This window comes from Talpa occidentalis, unplaced genomic scaffold, assembly GCF_014898055.3.
Source record: "Talpa occidentalis isolate TD23 unplaced genomic scaffold, MPIMG_talOcc4v2.1 talOcc4.6, whole genome shotgun sequence".
NCBI classification, from domain to species: domain Eukaryota; kingdom Metazoa; phylum Chordata; class Mammalia; order Eulipotyphla; family Talpidae; genus Talpa; species Talpa occidentalis.
In genome coordinates this window covers 27,670,884-27,685,690 of record NW_023604972.1, presented here as the reverse complement: position 1 = coordinate 27,685,690, position 14,807 = coordinate 27,670,884, and the positions used below count along the sequence as shown (strand labels likewise).

The following is a 14,807-nucleotide window of genomic DNA, read 5'->3' as shown; positions in this document are numbered from 1 at the left end:
TTCTCTGCTCATGGGATTTTAACAGGTGAACATCACTCCTTTTAGAGGAATATAGGTATATATTTAATATGCACGCAGATAGACCATACACTTTAGTTTGTTATATGGAACTCAGCTCATTTGTTTTAATTTGTTCATTGTGTATCGAAGATGCAGTGAGTATGTACAGTATGCTGGGAAGGAAGAAATTAAAAGGTAAATGATTCCAACTTTACTTACAGACTTGCAGTCTGATTAAACTATATCTCTACTTTTATGAGTTCATACTGGCAGACTTTCAGGGCTGCAACCACTCTGATGTGAAGGGGCGTCTTGAGACCTGCACTTCTTACCCTTCTGTCACTGCTGTTTGCATTGCCTTTGCTTTTCTAGATTACATGGGACTCAGCTTCACTGGCCCTTGGGTTTCCAAGTGAAATATGGGACACTTGCACCAGGATTTTAAAGTTTCTTTCTATTCTTAAATTTTACATAATGTAGTTTTCACAAAAGCAGGCAGTGTTGCACGCATGCTTGAAATGCTCTGTTCTTCTTAGCACCTCCTTCAAGTGTATCTGTAGATCTTAGATAACTGACAAGTTTGTCCATCATCTAACTTACAAGTGAAAAATTGGTGGCAACCAATTCAGGTGCCTTTTCTGAAGTGACATCTCATGAGACATGTGCGTCAACATGTCTTATCGCTGGCTTGTGTGCTGTTAAACCACATCGTGCTACTTCCCGCACCACAAAGAGGGACTTCCTTGAAGAGTAATTTCACTGACCACCTCTATACATACATTTCCTTCCTCCTTCCCTTCTTTGGCTTTATATATATCAGATGTTGAGAAGGTACTGTTTTTAGAAGTTGTTGATTTTTGTCTTTTTCCTCACTGTACCCCTGTGAGCCAGTGGGAACCCTATACATTTAAGTAAATTAGAGATATAGAGAAAAGAGAGACAAATGAAAAGGAAATACTTCTGTGAATGCTTATATGAAAGAAGTTAGAAAAGGTTAGATGGTAACACTTAGGAACTTTAGAAGGCTTGGTTAAATAGTTCACTTCATAAATACAATGAACAAGTTTCTTCACATAGAAAACTTACAAGTAACTCAAAGATGAGTTTATTTACATTCATAGCTTACGGCAATAGTAGAGAACAATGTTCTAGTTGGAAAGGAACCCTATAAATCCATCTCAGCTTATTAGTAGGTTAGATACTTTAAAAAAAAAAAGATCTATTTATTTATTCATGCAAGAGCTGGGTTGTAAGCCAGAGGTTGGGGGTGGGGCGGAGGTTGAGAGGAGATAGAGACAGAGTAGGGAGCAGAACAGGCAGATCCATTGAAATACACTGCTGAGGGAAGCAGTGGGTGAGACAGGAGAGGTCTACTGCACCATATGGGTCAGCTCCCTGACCTGGGAGAGATAGTTTCATAGTGCTGAGTCTTTTTTTTTTTTTTTTGATTTGTAAACAGTAGAGTTTTATACAAATATAAAGTTACACACCTTCAGAGCTATCCCTCAAAAGACAATCAATTAAACATCTTTAAAAATTTAACAATGTATAAATACATTCACAAAATAATCTGTTGATTAGAAGACTAACAAAGTTAATGGTACCTATAACAATTTACAGATGCCTAAATAGTTTCAGATTATTACATATATTGCTTTTTTAAAAGAAATAACATTACTACAAATGCATTGTTTACAATATCCCCATTAGAGTCAGGAAAAAAATAGATTCACAAAATAAAATATCTTTTAGGCATTTATTATGCCAAATACATAAATTATTATTCTCACTATAAGAATAATACTTTTAGGGGCCTCCCCGGTGGCGCAGTGGTTGAGCGCTGGGTTGCGAAGCTGCCGGCGACCTCTGCGGCGCCGGTTCGATCCCCGGCTGCTCCCCGGCCACCGGAGGAGGGTCCCACATGGCGCGCAGACCTCTCCTGCCGCCCGCTGCTCCCCTCAGCAGTGTACTTCGGTCTTTCTGCCTGCTCTGCTCCCCGCTCTGGCTCTGGTGAATTCTCTCACCCTCCCGCGCTTCTGAATGTACCCAGTGCATGTATAAACAAAACAAACAAACAAATAAATAAAACATGCCTCTATTAAAAAAAAACATTAAAAAAAAAGAATAATACTTTTAGTGGTAAAAGACTTCATCAGGCCAACAACCAATGATAAAGTTCCATGAAGTTCCAAAGTGAAACCTAGCTTCCTTTCCAAAAAATACACAGAACAGCATCAATCTGTAAAAATCTCTTAAACATAAACTATGAAAATTCCATATATATTAGTTGGGACTCATGTACATGACTTGTTACAAATAAACACAAACAAAAATCCTGTTTCTACCTGCCTGTGAATGTTTGGGATAAGAAGTTTCATCATGAAATATATATTAAGTTGTAAAATTAACAATTATTTCTAACTTTTACATAAGTCAAAGTGCTCACTCTTATCATGGAAGCAAAACCTGCTTCTGAAAATAATCTACAGAAATACTAAACAGACACACTAGGAACATCCTCCTAAATTCTAGGGGTGAAGATGCAAATGTCTCCATTATATATGTACATGAATGCCAACTCTTTCACTCACTTGGGACATATGGATTACATGACTCCGTGCATACACATGTATACCATGAACCAAATTTTGATAATGTTTCTAGCAACACCATGCTTTCAAGCCCCAAATGCTAGAAAGAAAATAAAAACATAATATGAAAACTGCTTTTCCTTTATAAGTAAACTTTCAAATGGAACCCCCCCCCACCTTTGCAACATGTACTGAGCTCTAGAAATTTCAGAGTAAATATTTCTTCAGTTGTTTCCCAATGAAATAGAACATACAAATGTTCTCTCTCTTCATGAAGTCTGGTTGTCTAACTGCTTTCCAAGATAAGATGTAGCCACACTGGTTAAATTCTTTCTGCTGCCCACTTTGCACCTGATGTAGCTATAGAGGTTGGCACCTTGTAGTACCACACCCATGATAACCACTGCTAGCCACTTCACTCGGAAGGAGAAGAGAGCACTAAAGGCAAATATCACCCACAGCACTGGACAGGCAACAAGTCCTAACCAAAAGATTCTTGACTCTGCCTCTGAAACAGTTTTATTCTGTTGAGAGGATTCCTTTCTGGATTCAAACACCCAATGGCTTTTTCCATCTTCATCAATATGATTCCATCAACACAGGCCAAACATAAGTCTTCCTGTGACATTCTTTTTTTTTTCTTCTTTTTTTTTTAAATAGAGGCATGTTTTTATTTGTTTGTTTGTTTGTTTGTTTTGTTTATACATGCACTGGGTACAGTCAGAAGCGCGGGAGGGTGAGAGAATTCACCAGAGCCAGAGCGGGGAGCAGAACAGGCAGAAGGACCGAAGTACACTGCTGAGGGGAGCAGCGGGCGGCAGGAGAGGTCTGCGTGCCATGTGGGACCCTCCTCTGGTGGCCGGGGAGCAGCCGGGGATCGAACCGGCGCCCCAGAGGCTGCGGGCAGCTTCGCAACCCAGCGCTCAACCGCTGCGCCACCGGGGAGGCCCTTCCTGTGACATTCTTGACTGTCCAAAAGTCACATGATAACAACAAGATAATTGTTACCATACAGGCAATAAAACTGCTACTGACCAATTCACAGAGAAGATAGACTACAATTGCACTGATGTGAAAGAATAAATGGAAAAATGATGCCGCTGGGTGTCTGATTTTGGATTTTTTTGGTCTGGTGGTTATCCCCTCTTCCACATCAAAAAGTGAAACATCTTCAGTGTCACCATTACTGTCCTGCTGCAATATGGTGTCGTGGCCCATAGTGCTGAGTCTTCACCCCTTGAGCCACCAGGGAGGCCCCAATAGGTTAGATACTTTTTTTCTAGTGATTTAATTTTAAGAGTACCTTATTCCTGACTAGGATTGATAGTCATATAGTGTCGAAATAAATGGTAAAGATTTGAATTTTCTTGGAAAAGGATAATTTGATGCAAGAGATCAAGTATGTAATGCAGAATTTTTTAAAAACAGGATCATCCCTTTATTTTCAGATGTCATACTTAGTTGCTCTTTAAGGCTAGGTGTTATGGCTAAAATATCTGCAGGAAACAAAACCAGTGTCCACTGGATGAGGTAGTGTATCTTAAGGTTCTGGAATCAGCTTATCAGCAGTTTTCTATTCCTTCATAATTGTGGGTAACTTTAGTTATGCCTAAGGCCCATTTCTGAGTTAAAAGAATTTTTAAGAGTTAGAGAGTAAAAGATTAAGATGGATTATGGAGTCAGGTTACTGGGTTCCAGTCCTAATTCGTATTTACTTGCTATGTGACCGTGACTAATTTGCTTAATCTCTGTGTGACTCATTGTTTTCATCTTTAAACTGAGGTGAATAATAGTACGTGTTGTCAGAAAAATCATAATATTTTTTCTATGTTTTTCAAGCATACATGCATCATGACTTTTCTAACAACCCAACACTTCCCTCACAGATTTTTGTGAGGAATAAATGAATCACTGTGTGTGAAATGGTTAAGACAGTTCCTGGCATTTTCTAAGTGCCATTGTAATATCAGCGGCTGTTATTATTATTATTATATACCTGCCTACTTTCTGACAGGCACTGTTCCAGGCTCCAGGGACATCAGAGTATATAAAGCAAATTGCCCATTACCATGGAACTTGCCTTTTAGCAGAGAAAGACAGTGTACAGATACACTTATAAATGTTTCCCTGCTATGAAGAAAAGTAAAGCAGGATGCAAGGGGGCAGGGCCTGTTGTGCTGTTTTTTTGTAGGTGGTCTATAGGAAGACCTTAGGGAGAGCAGGGCAGGCTGCTACAGCCCAGGGAACGCCTCCAGCAGAGGAAGCCAGGACTGCAAGACCCAGGAAGCTGGATCTTTGTGCTTCTTTGTTCATGAAACAGCAGAGAAACCAGGGATTGAAGGGGAATGGGATGGGACATGAAGGAGGAGGACACCAGAGCTGGGCAAGATCGTGCATGAAGGGCTTTGTCAGCCATGGAAAAAGACTTTGGATATTTTTTTTCATGTGATAGAAAGATTTTGGAGGATTATGAGCAGGGAATGATAAAATTCAACTTTTGTATTCATGCACATCAAGACCCTGGGGGCAAGTGGAATGTGAATTGGCAGTTAGAGAGTGTAAGATTCCTTTTGGCTCTACTGGCAAATGTGACCTTGGGGAGGACATTTATCAGGTCAGTCTCAGTTTCTACCCTAAAATGAGGAAATTGGATTATGGGATCATCGGAATCCTACTCATGGCCCACTGTTATGATTCTCAGACATTAAACTAGTTACTACACATTCATATATATTGGCAGTGCTTGTTGGCTTTGTGCAATAGAAGCCCCGCCCTTCCCCACTCCCTGCTCAGACCTGCACCTTCCCCTTTCAGCCCTGAGCCTCACCCCTGCCTCTGGGTGGTCAAGTTCTGGTGCGTGTGTCTCCTGGTATTTCTCTGTATTTTTAACCTGCATTTCTCTGATTTCTAAAGAAAATGGACAAGTCTACATAAGTTAATTTTCATTAACATTTATTCGCTGTCAAAGTGCCCATTCAGATATTTTTCCTCTTTTTTTTAAATTAAGTTTTCTGCCCTTTTCCTATTTATTTTTAAAAGACATGGACTATATATTCTGAATCCAAGCCATTTTATGGATTTGCTTTGCAAAGACTTGTTTGCACTTGGTGGCTTGCCTTTCTAGGAGGCAAACCCCTTCCTGGCTCCCGGCTGAGCTGCCAGGAAGGCAAAGCCAAGACACACTCTCAATGTATCTCTTTTTTCTTATTTTTTTTTTTTTTTTAAGAATACATCTTATTTTTGGTATAGTCAAGAAGCTAGAGCAGTGAGCAGAGCAGGCAGAAGGACCGAAGTACACTGCTGAGGGGAGCAGCGGGCGGCAGGAGAGGTCTGCGCGCCATGCGGGACCCTCTCTGGTGGAGCAGCCGGGGATCGAACCGGTGCCACAGAGGCTTCGCAACCCAGCGCTCAGCTGCGCCACCGGGAGGCCCCTGTATCTCTTTTTTCTTATTGTGATAAAATACATAACATCAAAGTTACCATTGTAACCATTTTAAAGTATACAATTCAGTGGCTTTAAGTACATTCATGATGCTCTACAGCCATCACTCCTACTTAGTTGCATGATCCCAAACAGAAGCCCTATACCCATTGAGCAGTCAATCCGAGGCCCCCCTCCTTCCAACCCCTGGCAGTCACTAATCTGCCTCCTGTCTATAAATTTGCCTGTTCTAGGTATTTCATATAAGTGAACTCATACAACATGTTACCTTTTATATCTGGCTTCTCTCATGTAGCATAAAGTTTTCAAGGTTTATTCATGTTGTAGCAGGTATGGGTACCTCATTCCTTTTTATAACTCATGAATATTCCACTGTTGGAGATGCCACATTGTCTTTATTCATTCCTCCGTTGAAGGATATTTGGGTTGTTTCCACCCTCAGGCTATTGTGAATAGAGCTGTTAGGAATATTGTTATACAGATTTTTGTGTGGACATAATGTTTTCTTTCTCTTTGGTACAGGAGTGGAATTGCTGAGTCATTGGGTGACTGTTTAACATTTTGAGGAAGTACCAGACTGTTTTCCAAAGGGCTGGTGACATTTTACATTCCACCGGTAGTGTGGCATGGTTTCAGTATCTCTACATCTTCTTAACACTGGTTGTTATCTCTTTTGTTGGTTTTAGCCACCTGAGTTGGTATGAAGTGAGATCTCTGTGCTTTTGGTTTTGTTTTTTTAAATTTTTTTAAATTAATATTTTATTTTATATAAATCTTACATCATTTTTTATTTTTGCACAATGTATGCATTATCATTTTGGTTATATTCCCCATACAATTGCACCCCCCCCTTATTTTGACCCTAGTCATTCCTCTCTTCTTCCTTTTCTCCACAACCCCCCACCCGTGTGTCTCTGGTTTATAGTTGCTTGTTGATTTTGATTTTTACTTTGTATTAATTAGTCTTTTTCCTGGTCCCTTATTTAGGTTTTCTAAATTCCTGCTATGAGTGAGACCATCTGGTATTTTTCTTTTTCTTTCTGACTTATTTCGCTGAGCATGATCCCTTCTAGCTCCATCCATGTTGCTGCAAACTGCATGTGTTTATCTTTTTTGAATGCTGAGTAATATTCCATGGTGTATATGTACCACATCTTCTTGATCCAGTCATCTATTTTTGGGCATTTGGGTTGTTTCCAAAGCTTAGCTATTGTAAATAGTGCTGCTATAAACATAGGGGTGCAGGTGCCCTTTGGAATTAATGTTTCTGTGTCATTTGGGTAAATACCTAGTAGTGAAATTGCTGGATCATATGGAAGCTCTAGCTTTAGTAGGGCAAGAAATCTCCACACTGCTCTCCATAGTGGTTGGACCAGTTTGCACTCCCACCAGCAATGCAGAGATCTCTGTGCTTTTGATTTGCATTCCCCAGATGGCTGATAATGTTGGGTATCTTTCGTGTAGTCCTATTTTTAAAATGCATATATACTGGTTGTCTGGGGAGGCTATAAAACCTGCCTGCTAGGGACTTCATTTTTACTTGATTTTTTAAATGAAGGGGACAGTGGTGTATTAGTAAATGTTAGCAACTGGGAGTAGAGGGAGAAACTCTGATTTTTAGTGCTTGTCAATTTCCATGCCATACATACTCCCACCATGGCAGATTTCAGCCATCAACATTGAATGTGGCTGGGAAGTGATGGGAACAATGGGTCTCCTCGGCTGATATGAGCTGACTCTACCTCAGTAGTAGAAGGGAGGAGGTGGTGAAGTGAAGGTTGACGTGATCCTCATTCAGGCTGCCTGGTATTGTGTAGGTGGGTACTGCACAAATATGGGGATGCCATTCATAGGCTAACCTAAAGAGAAAAGGACATTTTATTTATTGAGTGTCTAGCATGTATTTAATTTTTTAAAAAAGATTTATCTTTTTATTTATGCATACAAGAACTGGGGTACAGGCCAGAGGTGTGAGGGGTAAGAGGATTCACCAGAGTCAGAGTGGGGGACAGGACAGGCGGGTTGACCAAAACACACTGCTGAGGGAAGCAGTGGACGAGACAGGAGAGGTCTTCTGCACCATGTGGGTCACCTCCCTGGCTGGGGATTGAACTTGTGCTGCAGTGGCTTCAGATAGCTTCATACTGCTGTGTCTTAACCCCTTTCACCACGAGGGAGGCCCCAATTTATACTACAGTCTTCTGAGACTGATTTTACTATCTTATTGTCAGAGATATACAAGGCTTAGAGAATGTAACTAACAGTGATTTACAGCTAGTATTTGTCACAGTGGGATTTAAACCAGATTTTTCTACTCCAGAGCTCATTCCAGTTTACCAACTGGCTTTTTTTTTTTTTTTTTTTGGAGGGTTGGTGGGAATGAGGACCATCCCCAGATTTGATTAATTACTGGGGGTCTCTCAGGACTCAGGACATATGAGTCATTTATTACAACAAAAGAACACAAAGCAAAATTAACAAAGAGACGAGGCACAAGCAGTGAAATTAGGAAGAAACCAGGCACAAAGTTGAAGAATCCTTTCTCAGAAGAGTAATGTAGGACTTAAATTCTCCACACTTGTGAAATACTGCTTACCAGGACACTCCTGAGAAGCTCATTATCCAAGATTTTTTACTGGGTTCTGGTTGGTTATATAGGTGCCTATTGTATAGCATTTACCAAAGTTCTAGACCCCAGAAGGAAAATCTGGTGCTTAGCATAAACTATATTGTTTGTACAGTTTAGGTACAATGAACTGTTCTTATCAGAGCTGGGGTTGCTAGCGAAGGGCCAGTTCCCAGATGCCAGTCAAGGAAATTGCCAACCAGGAAAAGGCAAATAGGCCTTTCAAAGAATAACAGTTTCAGGCCTGCTGTGTTAACTCTTTCCTGCACACTAATCAAAAGCAAAAATAGTACAGAAAATTGAGAAAGGACAGAGGCCATGTCTGCTTATCATTATATCCCTTTCTCTCCCCATGCCTTCATAGAAGTTGATACATGATGGATTTCTAATAATGGCTCACTGATTTGTGCTGGTGTGCATTGATGCTCGGTGACCACATGTGTCTGTGCCATCTGACAGGTCTCTGTGTTTGAATGGTTCTTTGGGTTAATCCAGAACCTCCAAATTGTCATTGTGACTGCTTACCCCAGACCTCTCTGGGTAGGTAGCTTCAAGACTCCAACTCTGAATCCTCAGAGACTTTTCTCTTTTGAAAGACCTTCATTTGCAATGTTGAGTTCTGCTATTTGTGTCTCAAGTGGAAATATTAGTTCTTTTGTTCCAGTGCCCCAGACACACTGCCCCAGACTCAGTTTTACATATCTGAACTTGAACTAAAAGGGGAACAGTTTCCTCCACCTGACCTCCCTGTCTGGATCACATGTTGGCATCACACCTTTTGTTCTTATGGGTGGAGACTGACTGAATCATCTGCACCCCTGTCCTGTTGTCACAAGTACATCGAGGGGGTCGACCCTAAGGGAATAGTTCTGGGAAGAGCCCACCAGGTGACCACCGGCTGACTAAAATCTCAGTTTCTTCTGCTATGAGTTATTATGCAGACCAGTTAAGAAAAAACAATTACCTTCTCTTTGACTAGTTCCCTCAGTTCTCATGGGAGGTAGATATTATTTTCTTGCTTATGGTTTTGCATAATTATTTTTCACTAATTACTTTTAATGTAATGACTGAAAATCTCTTTTCTTAGAATTAAGAAAGACAGATTTCTGACTAGACCAAGAAGTACTGATTCTGATGATAGATAGCCAGTGTCAAATCCCAGGCTCTGTCATTAGCTTATGTGATGCTGCACAAGCAAACTTAACCACTTTGAGCCTCAGTTTCTTCACTTCTGAAATGGTATCAAGTGTAATTACTACCTCACAGGGTGGTTTAAGAATCAGTTGAGATGATACATCTAAAATTTGCACTCAATGAATATAAACCCAAACCTGTCATATAGTGAGTCTGTTTTTTTTTTTAAAGACTTATTTATTTATGAATACAAAAACTGGTATATAGGCCAGAGGTATGGGGGATGAGAGGTTTCACCAGAGACAGAGTGGGGAGCGGAACAGGCAGATCTACTGAAATACACTGTTGAGGGGAGCAGCAGGTGATACAGGAGAGGTCTGCTGTGCCATAGTGTGTAGTTCCCTGGCTGGGGATGAATTCATGTTGCAGTGTCTGCTGATCGCTTGATAGCTCTGAGACTTTAACCCCTGCACCATTAGGGAGGCCCATCATCTAGGGTGTCTTGAAGAAAAAAAAAAGTTACTCTTAACTCTCAGCATATAAAAATCCATTCTTTTTTGATTCTCGTGTTGATTTGAGTAAATGAAACTAATTTCCCTCTTTCCCACCCACCTTTAAAACTTTAACTAGCAATGGGCCTCCCCGGTGGCACGCCGGTTCCATCCCAGGCTGCTCCCCGGCCACCAGAGGAGGGTCCCATATGGCGTGCAGACCTCTCCTGCCGCCTGCTGCTCCCCTCAGCAGTGTACTTCGGTCCTTCTGCCTGCTCTGCTCCCCGCTCTGGCTCTGGTGAATTCTCTCACCCTCCCGTGCTTCTGATTGTACCCAGTGCTTGTATAAATCAATAAGCAAATAAATAAAAATCTTTATTAAAAAAAAACTTTAGCAATGGCAAATTTATGATAATTGTTTAAAAGAAGTTCTACCTTAAAACAAGCAACTGTGTGCCTTCCCAGCAGGAAGCTGGGCTCCACAGTTAATTTCTCTGACTTTGTGAACTGAAGAACCACTAAACCGAGCTCTTAGGTCTCTAGGGGAATAGGGGATGGTTCCTCCTCCCTCTCCCCTGGAATATAGGCCTTCCACAGCCTGTTCTTGGCCTTGGAGCTTTCTCTCTGCCATGCCAGATGCTCAGGACATTCTACCCCCTCTCTCTTTCCTTTCTCTTCTGTCCTTAGCCTCTTCCTGGCTGGGCTATGTCTCTTACATCTCAATGTTTTTTTCTTATAAAGTGAGTTGCAAATGTTCTCCCTGCCTCTTTGATGGCCCTTCATCTTTTTGTTCATGTGATGAATAATTGGCATCTCCTGTGTGAACTCCATGGCTTTCCTGCTTCCTTTCTGACTGCTCCTTGTCTCCTCTTCTCCAGGGTCTGTTCTAGGGTCTCTTTTCTTACTGTGCTTTCACTTTAAGAGACATCATCTATTCTCTTAACTTTGGGTTAACATCTATGTGCTATGTGATGATTTTACCAATCTGTGTGTCCCAGTCTGATAGCTATTCTGAGGTCTAAGAGTTTTAAAATGCATCTCAAATTCATGTCTAAAAAGAAACTCAAGTTGTCCCTCGCCACCTCTAGCTTAAAAATGGATTTCATGCACTACCCAGCCGACTGTGCCAGAAATCTGGGAATTGGTCTAAACTTACTATTCTCCTTTACCCTTTCTCGTATCTGGACTCTGGACAGATTTTTTTTTTTTTCCTGCCTTCTAAATATCTCAGTCCTGCCACTTTCCCCATCTCTACCAGCCCCTTCTTGATCTGAGCCACCACTGCCTCTTGCGTGAATACAGTATCCTCTGTATCAGTTAAGATTGAGTTAGGCAATATAGCACACAAAATCTAATTGATAGTAGCTTAAACAAAATAGGTTTTTTTTCCCCCTCTCAATGTGGAGGGAAAAAAAAGACTGGAGGCAGCCTTCCCCAAACAAGTATGATGGATCCAACCCAGGTATCCTGGTCCTGTCTTTCCTTTATTTTATCCTAACTTATATGTTTTATTTAAGCCCAAGATGGATGCTGGAGCTCCAGCCAACTTGTCTGAATTGCAGACTGAAAGAAGGAAAAAAGACAGAAATAAAGGAAGTGACTTCCTTTTCCTGAGTCAACATGCTTTGACAGGATAGCTTTCCTTTGTGTTCCTGCAAAACTTCAGCCGAGATCTCATTGGCTAGAAAGAACTTGCCACATGACCTAAGCTGTACACAGCTGCAAAGGGAGTGGAGAAAAACAGTTTTTTATTTTGGGTATCAATATGCCCAGCTAAAAGTTAGGGTTTCATTGCTAATGAGAAATGATCATTGTGGGTAGACACTAGAAATCTGTCACTAGAGAATTCTGGGGCCCTACCGTTGCCTTTTCCAGGCTGTTAGGAGCAGAGGCAACAGTGATATTTTGAAAACACAGACATAATCATGTCCTTCTACTGCTTAAAATCTTCATGCACTTCTCCACTCATTATTATTAATGTCAGAAGTCCACATAATGGTCTATGCTTTGGCCGTCTGCCCACATGTCCACATTAATCTGCAATTCTTTCTCTCCCTTACTTCTGACATTCCAACGCATATTGAAGGACAGGCTCATTGGCACCTTAAAGCGTCGTATATATTAGCTGTGTTCTTTATCTTTTTTAATTTTAAAGATTTATTTATTTATCCATACAAGAACTGTGGTATAGGCTAGAGGTGTGGGGGATGTGAGGATCCACCAGAGACAGAGTGGGGAACAGAACAGGCAGATCGACTAAAATACACTGTTGAGGGGAGCAGCGGGCAAGACAGGAGAGGTCTGCTGTGCCATGTGGGTAGCTCCCTGGCCGGCCAGGCATTAAACTTGTGCTGCAGAGGCTGCAGATAGCTTTACAGTGCTGTGCTTAACCCCTTGCGCCACCAGGGAGGCCCCGTGTTATCTTGAGTACATGTCTCCCTTACCATGAATGACTAACTCCCCTCTCCTCAGGTTTCTGCTTAAATATCCCTTCCTCAGTGCATCCCCTCTGATCTTCCAGGTTAGAATAGATTTCCTTGTGTAATACCATCTTATGTTTTTTTACTTTGTGCCATCTATCTCTGTTTAATAAATTATTGGTACAATTATTTTTTTCAGTTTCTCTCTAACTAATCAATAATTTCATGAGGCAGTTGATGACATCATGTAGCCCACTTGATAAAACTCACCAAGTCTCTATTTCCTTTTCTGTAGATGGAGAAAATACCTACCCTGCAAGGTCATTCATATACAGTGCAAATACTACCAACTCTTTGGTTTCTTTTTGGTTCAAAAAGCATTTGAAGAATGAAGATATTTATACTTTAAGAACAGAGACAATGGAACACATTCTCTTTAGCATTTTCTGGTCACTTTAATACATATTCTTTGCACAGTAAAAATCTAGCTTGCCTGGATTTAGGAATATAAGGATTTTAGGACTTTGTTAGTTTTCTTTTTTAAAATTTCCAAATGCTTCTATAGTGCTTACCATATGTCTTGCCTGGTTTTATGTGCTTTGCGAGTATTAACTTTAGACCTTTTAACTGTTTGAGGTAGATAGAGTTATTCCAGTTTTACAGATGAGGAAACTGAAGGACAGAGAGAATAAGTACCATGCCCCAGGTTACAGATCCAGCATGTGACAGAGCTGGGAACCCAGCCCAGGCTGGCTGATGCAAGAGCTCTGACCCATTACACCGCTCTGCCTCTGGGTGATTTTTTGGACTAAGTTATATATTTTATATATGTATCAGAATATTAATCTTTATATTCACCAGAACAGAAATCAGCTTTCAAGAAAGCCTGTTAAAAGTCTATCTTTATAATATTACTCTTAGACTTTGAAGGAAGGGAAAATTTTGACCAAAGGTGCTCCGTGCTGTTTGTGTTAAGGCTGTGATATCAGACATCAACTGTTCCTAACGTAAAAAGGAAGTGCTAATATAGCTGCTTGCTGATTCAGTATTGGTTTCATACTGTAAGACAGAGCTAAAATAACAGCCTTAAAGGGTAAAAATAGTACAGTCACATGCAGCATCAACCGTCTTTAATAAAAACAGAATTCAAAACCCGTAAAGATTAATCTCCTCTGGTTGAAAAGAGTGGACGTGGGTGGACACTATTAGTTCCTCCTGTAATTTTAGGTAACTATTATTTTTTCATGGCCCAAGGGAGAATGTCATTCATGCCATTTTATTTAATAAGACATAGTCAAATTTGATGTGATTCTTGGAAGATCTTTCTTGGAGTCTAAAAGGTAGGTGTGAGAGTCTTTCCTTAAATAGAACAAATGGCTTTTGCTTCTGTTTTCCCTAAGGGATAGTATTATTTGAAGACTATCAATATTAATAGTTAAAATTTTTCAAGCACTTATTATCAGCTTTGTTTGAGAAATTGGCATGAAATAATACTTAATTTTTACAACAAACTTATAAAGTTGTGATACTATTATGCATCTCCTTTTGCAGCTAAAGAAACTGAAGTACAGAGAGTTTAAGTAACTTGACCAAGGAGACACAGTAAGTGGTCAACCCGGGACTGAAACATAGGCAGTCTAGTTCCAATGTTTTTGCTGTTAAGCAATACAAGCTTTGCTACAGACTCCTGCTAGTCCTTAGTCTAATTAGATATAAGATCTGTGAAACATATGTAAGTCCTCACTTAACATTATTAATGGGCTCTTGGAAATTGTGACTTTAAACAATTGTGTAATTTTATTCAAAGACTGTATAGCAAAACCAGGTCCCTGATTAATAACAGTCTGCTCAGAATCAGCAGGATTATTTTTTTTCCATCAGTGTTATAATGTAATGATGTTGAACAAAATATTATTCAAAATTACGTAAGTTTGTAATATAGCATTTTCTTTTTTTGTGGGTCATGATTTTGAGACATTCAGTGTGACTATTCAGAAAGACCTGTTTCCTTTCATAACCAGGAATGAAAAGTTTGTAAACTGTAAGGTTTACAAGTATGATACTCATGCAGCAGTGATGCAATTTGGCAATCAAAATAGCGTA

General features: G+C 40.3%; 1 protein-coding gene across 1 annotated transcript in view; it reads left to right on the top strand.

The window, feature by feature from the left end:
• Positions 1–14,807, top strand: part of TEC (tec protein tyrosine kinase) — a 121,880-nt gene that overhangs the window by 59,399 nt on the left and 47,674 nt on the right. The gene's annotated exons all lie outside the window — the stretch shown is intronic.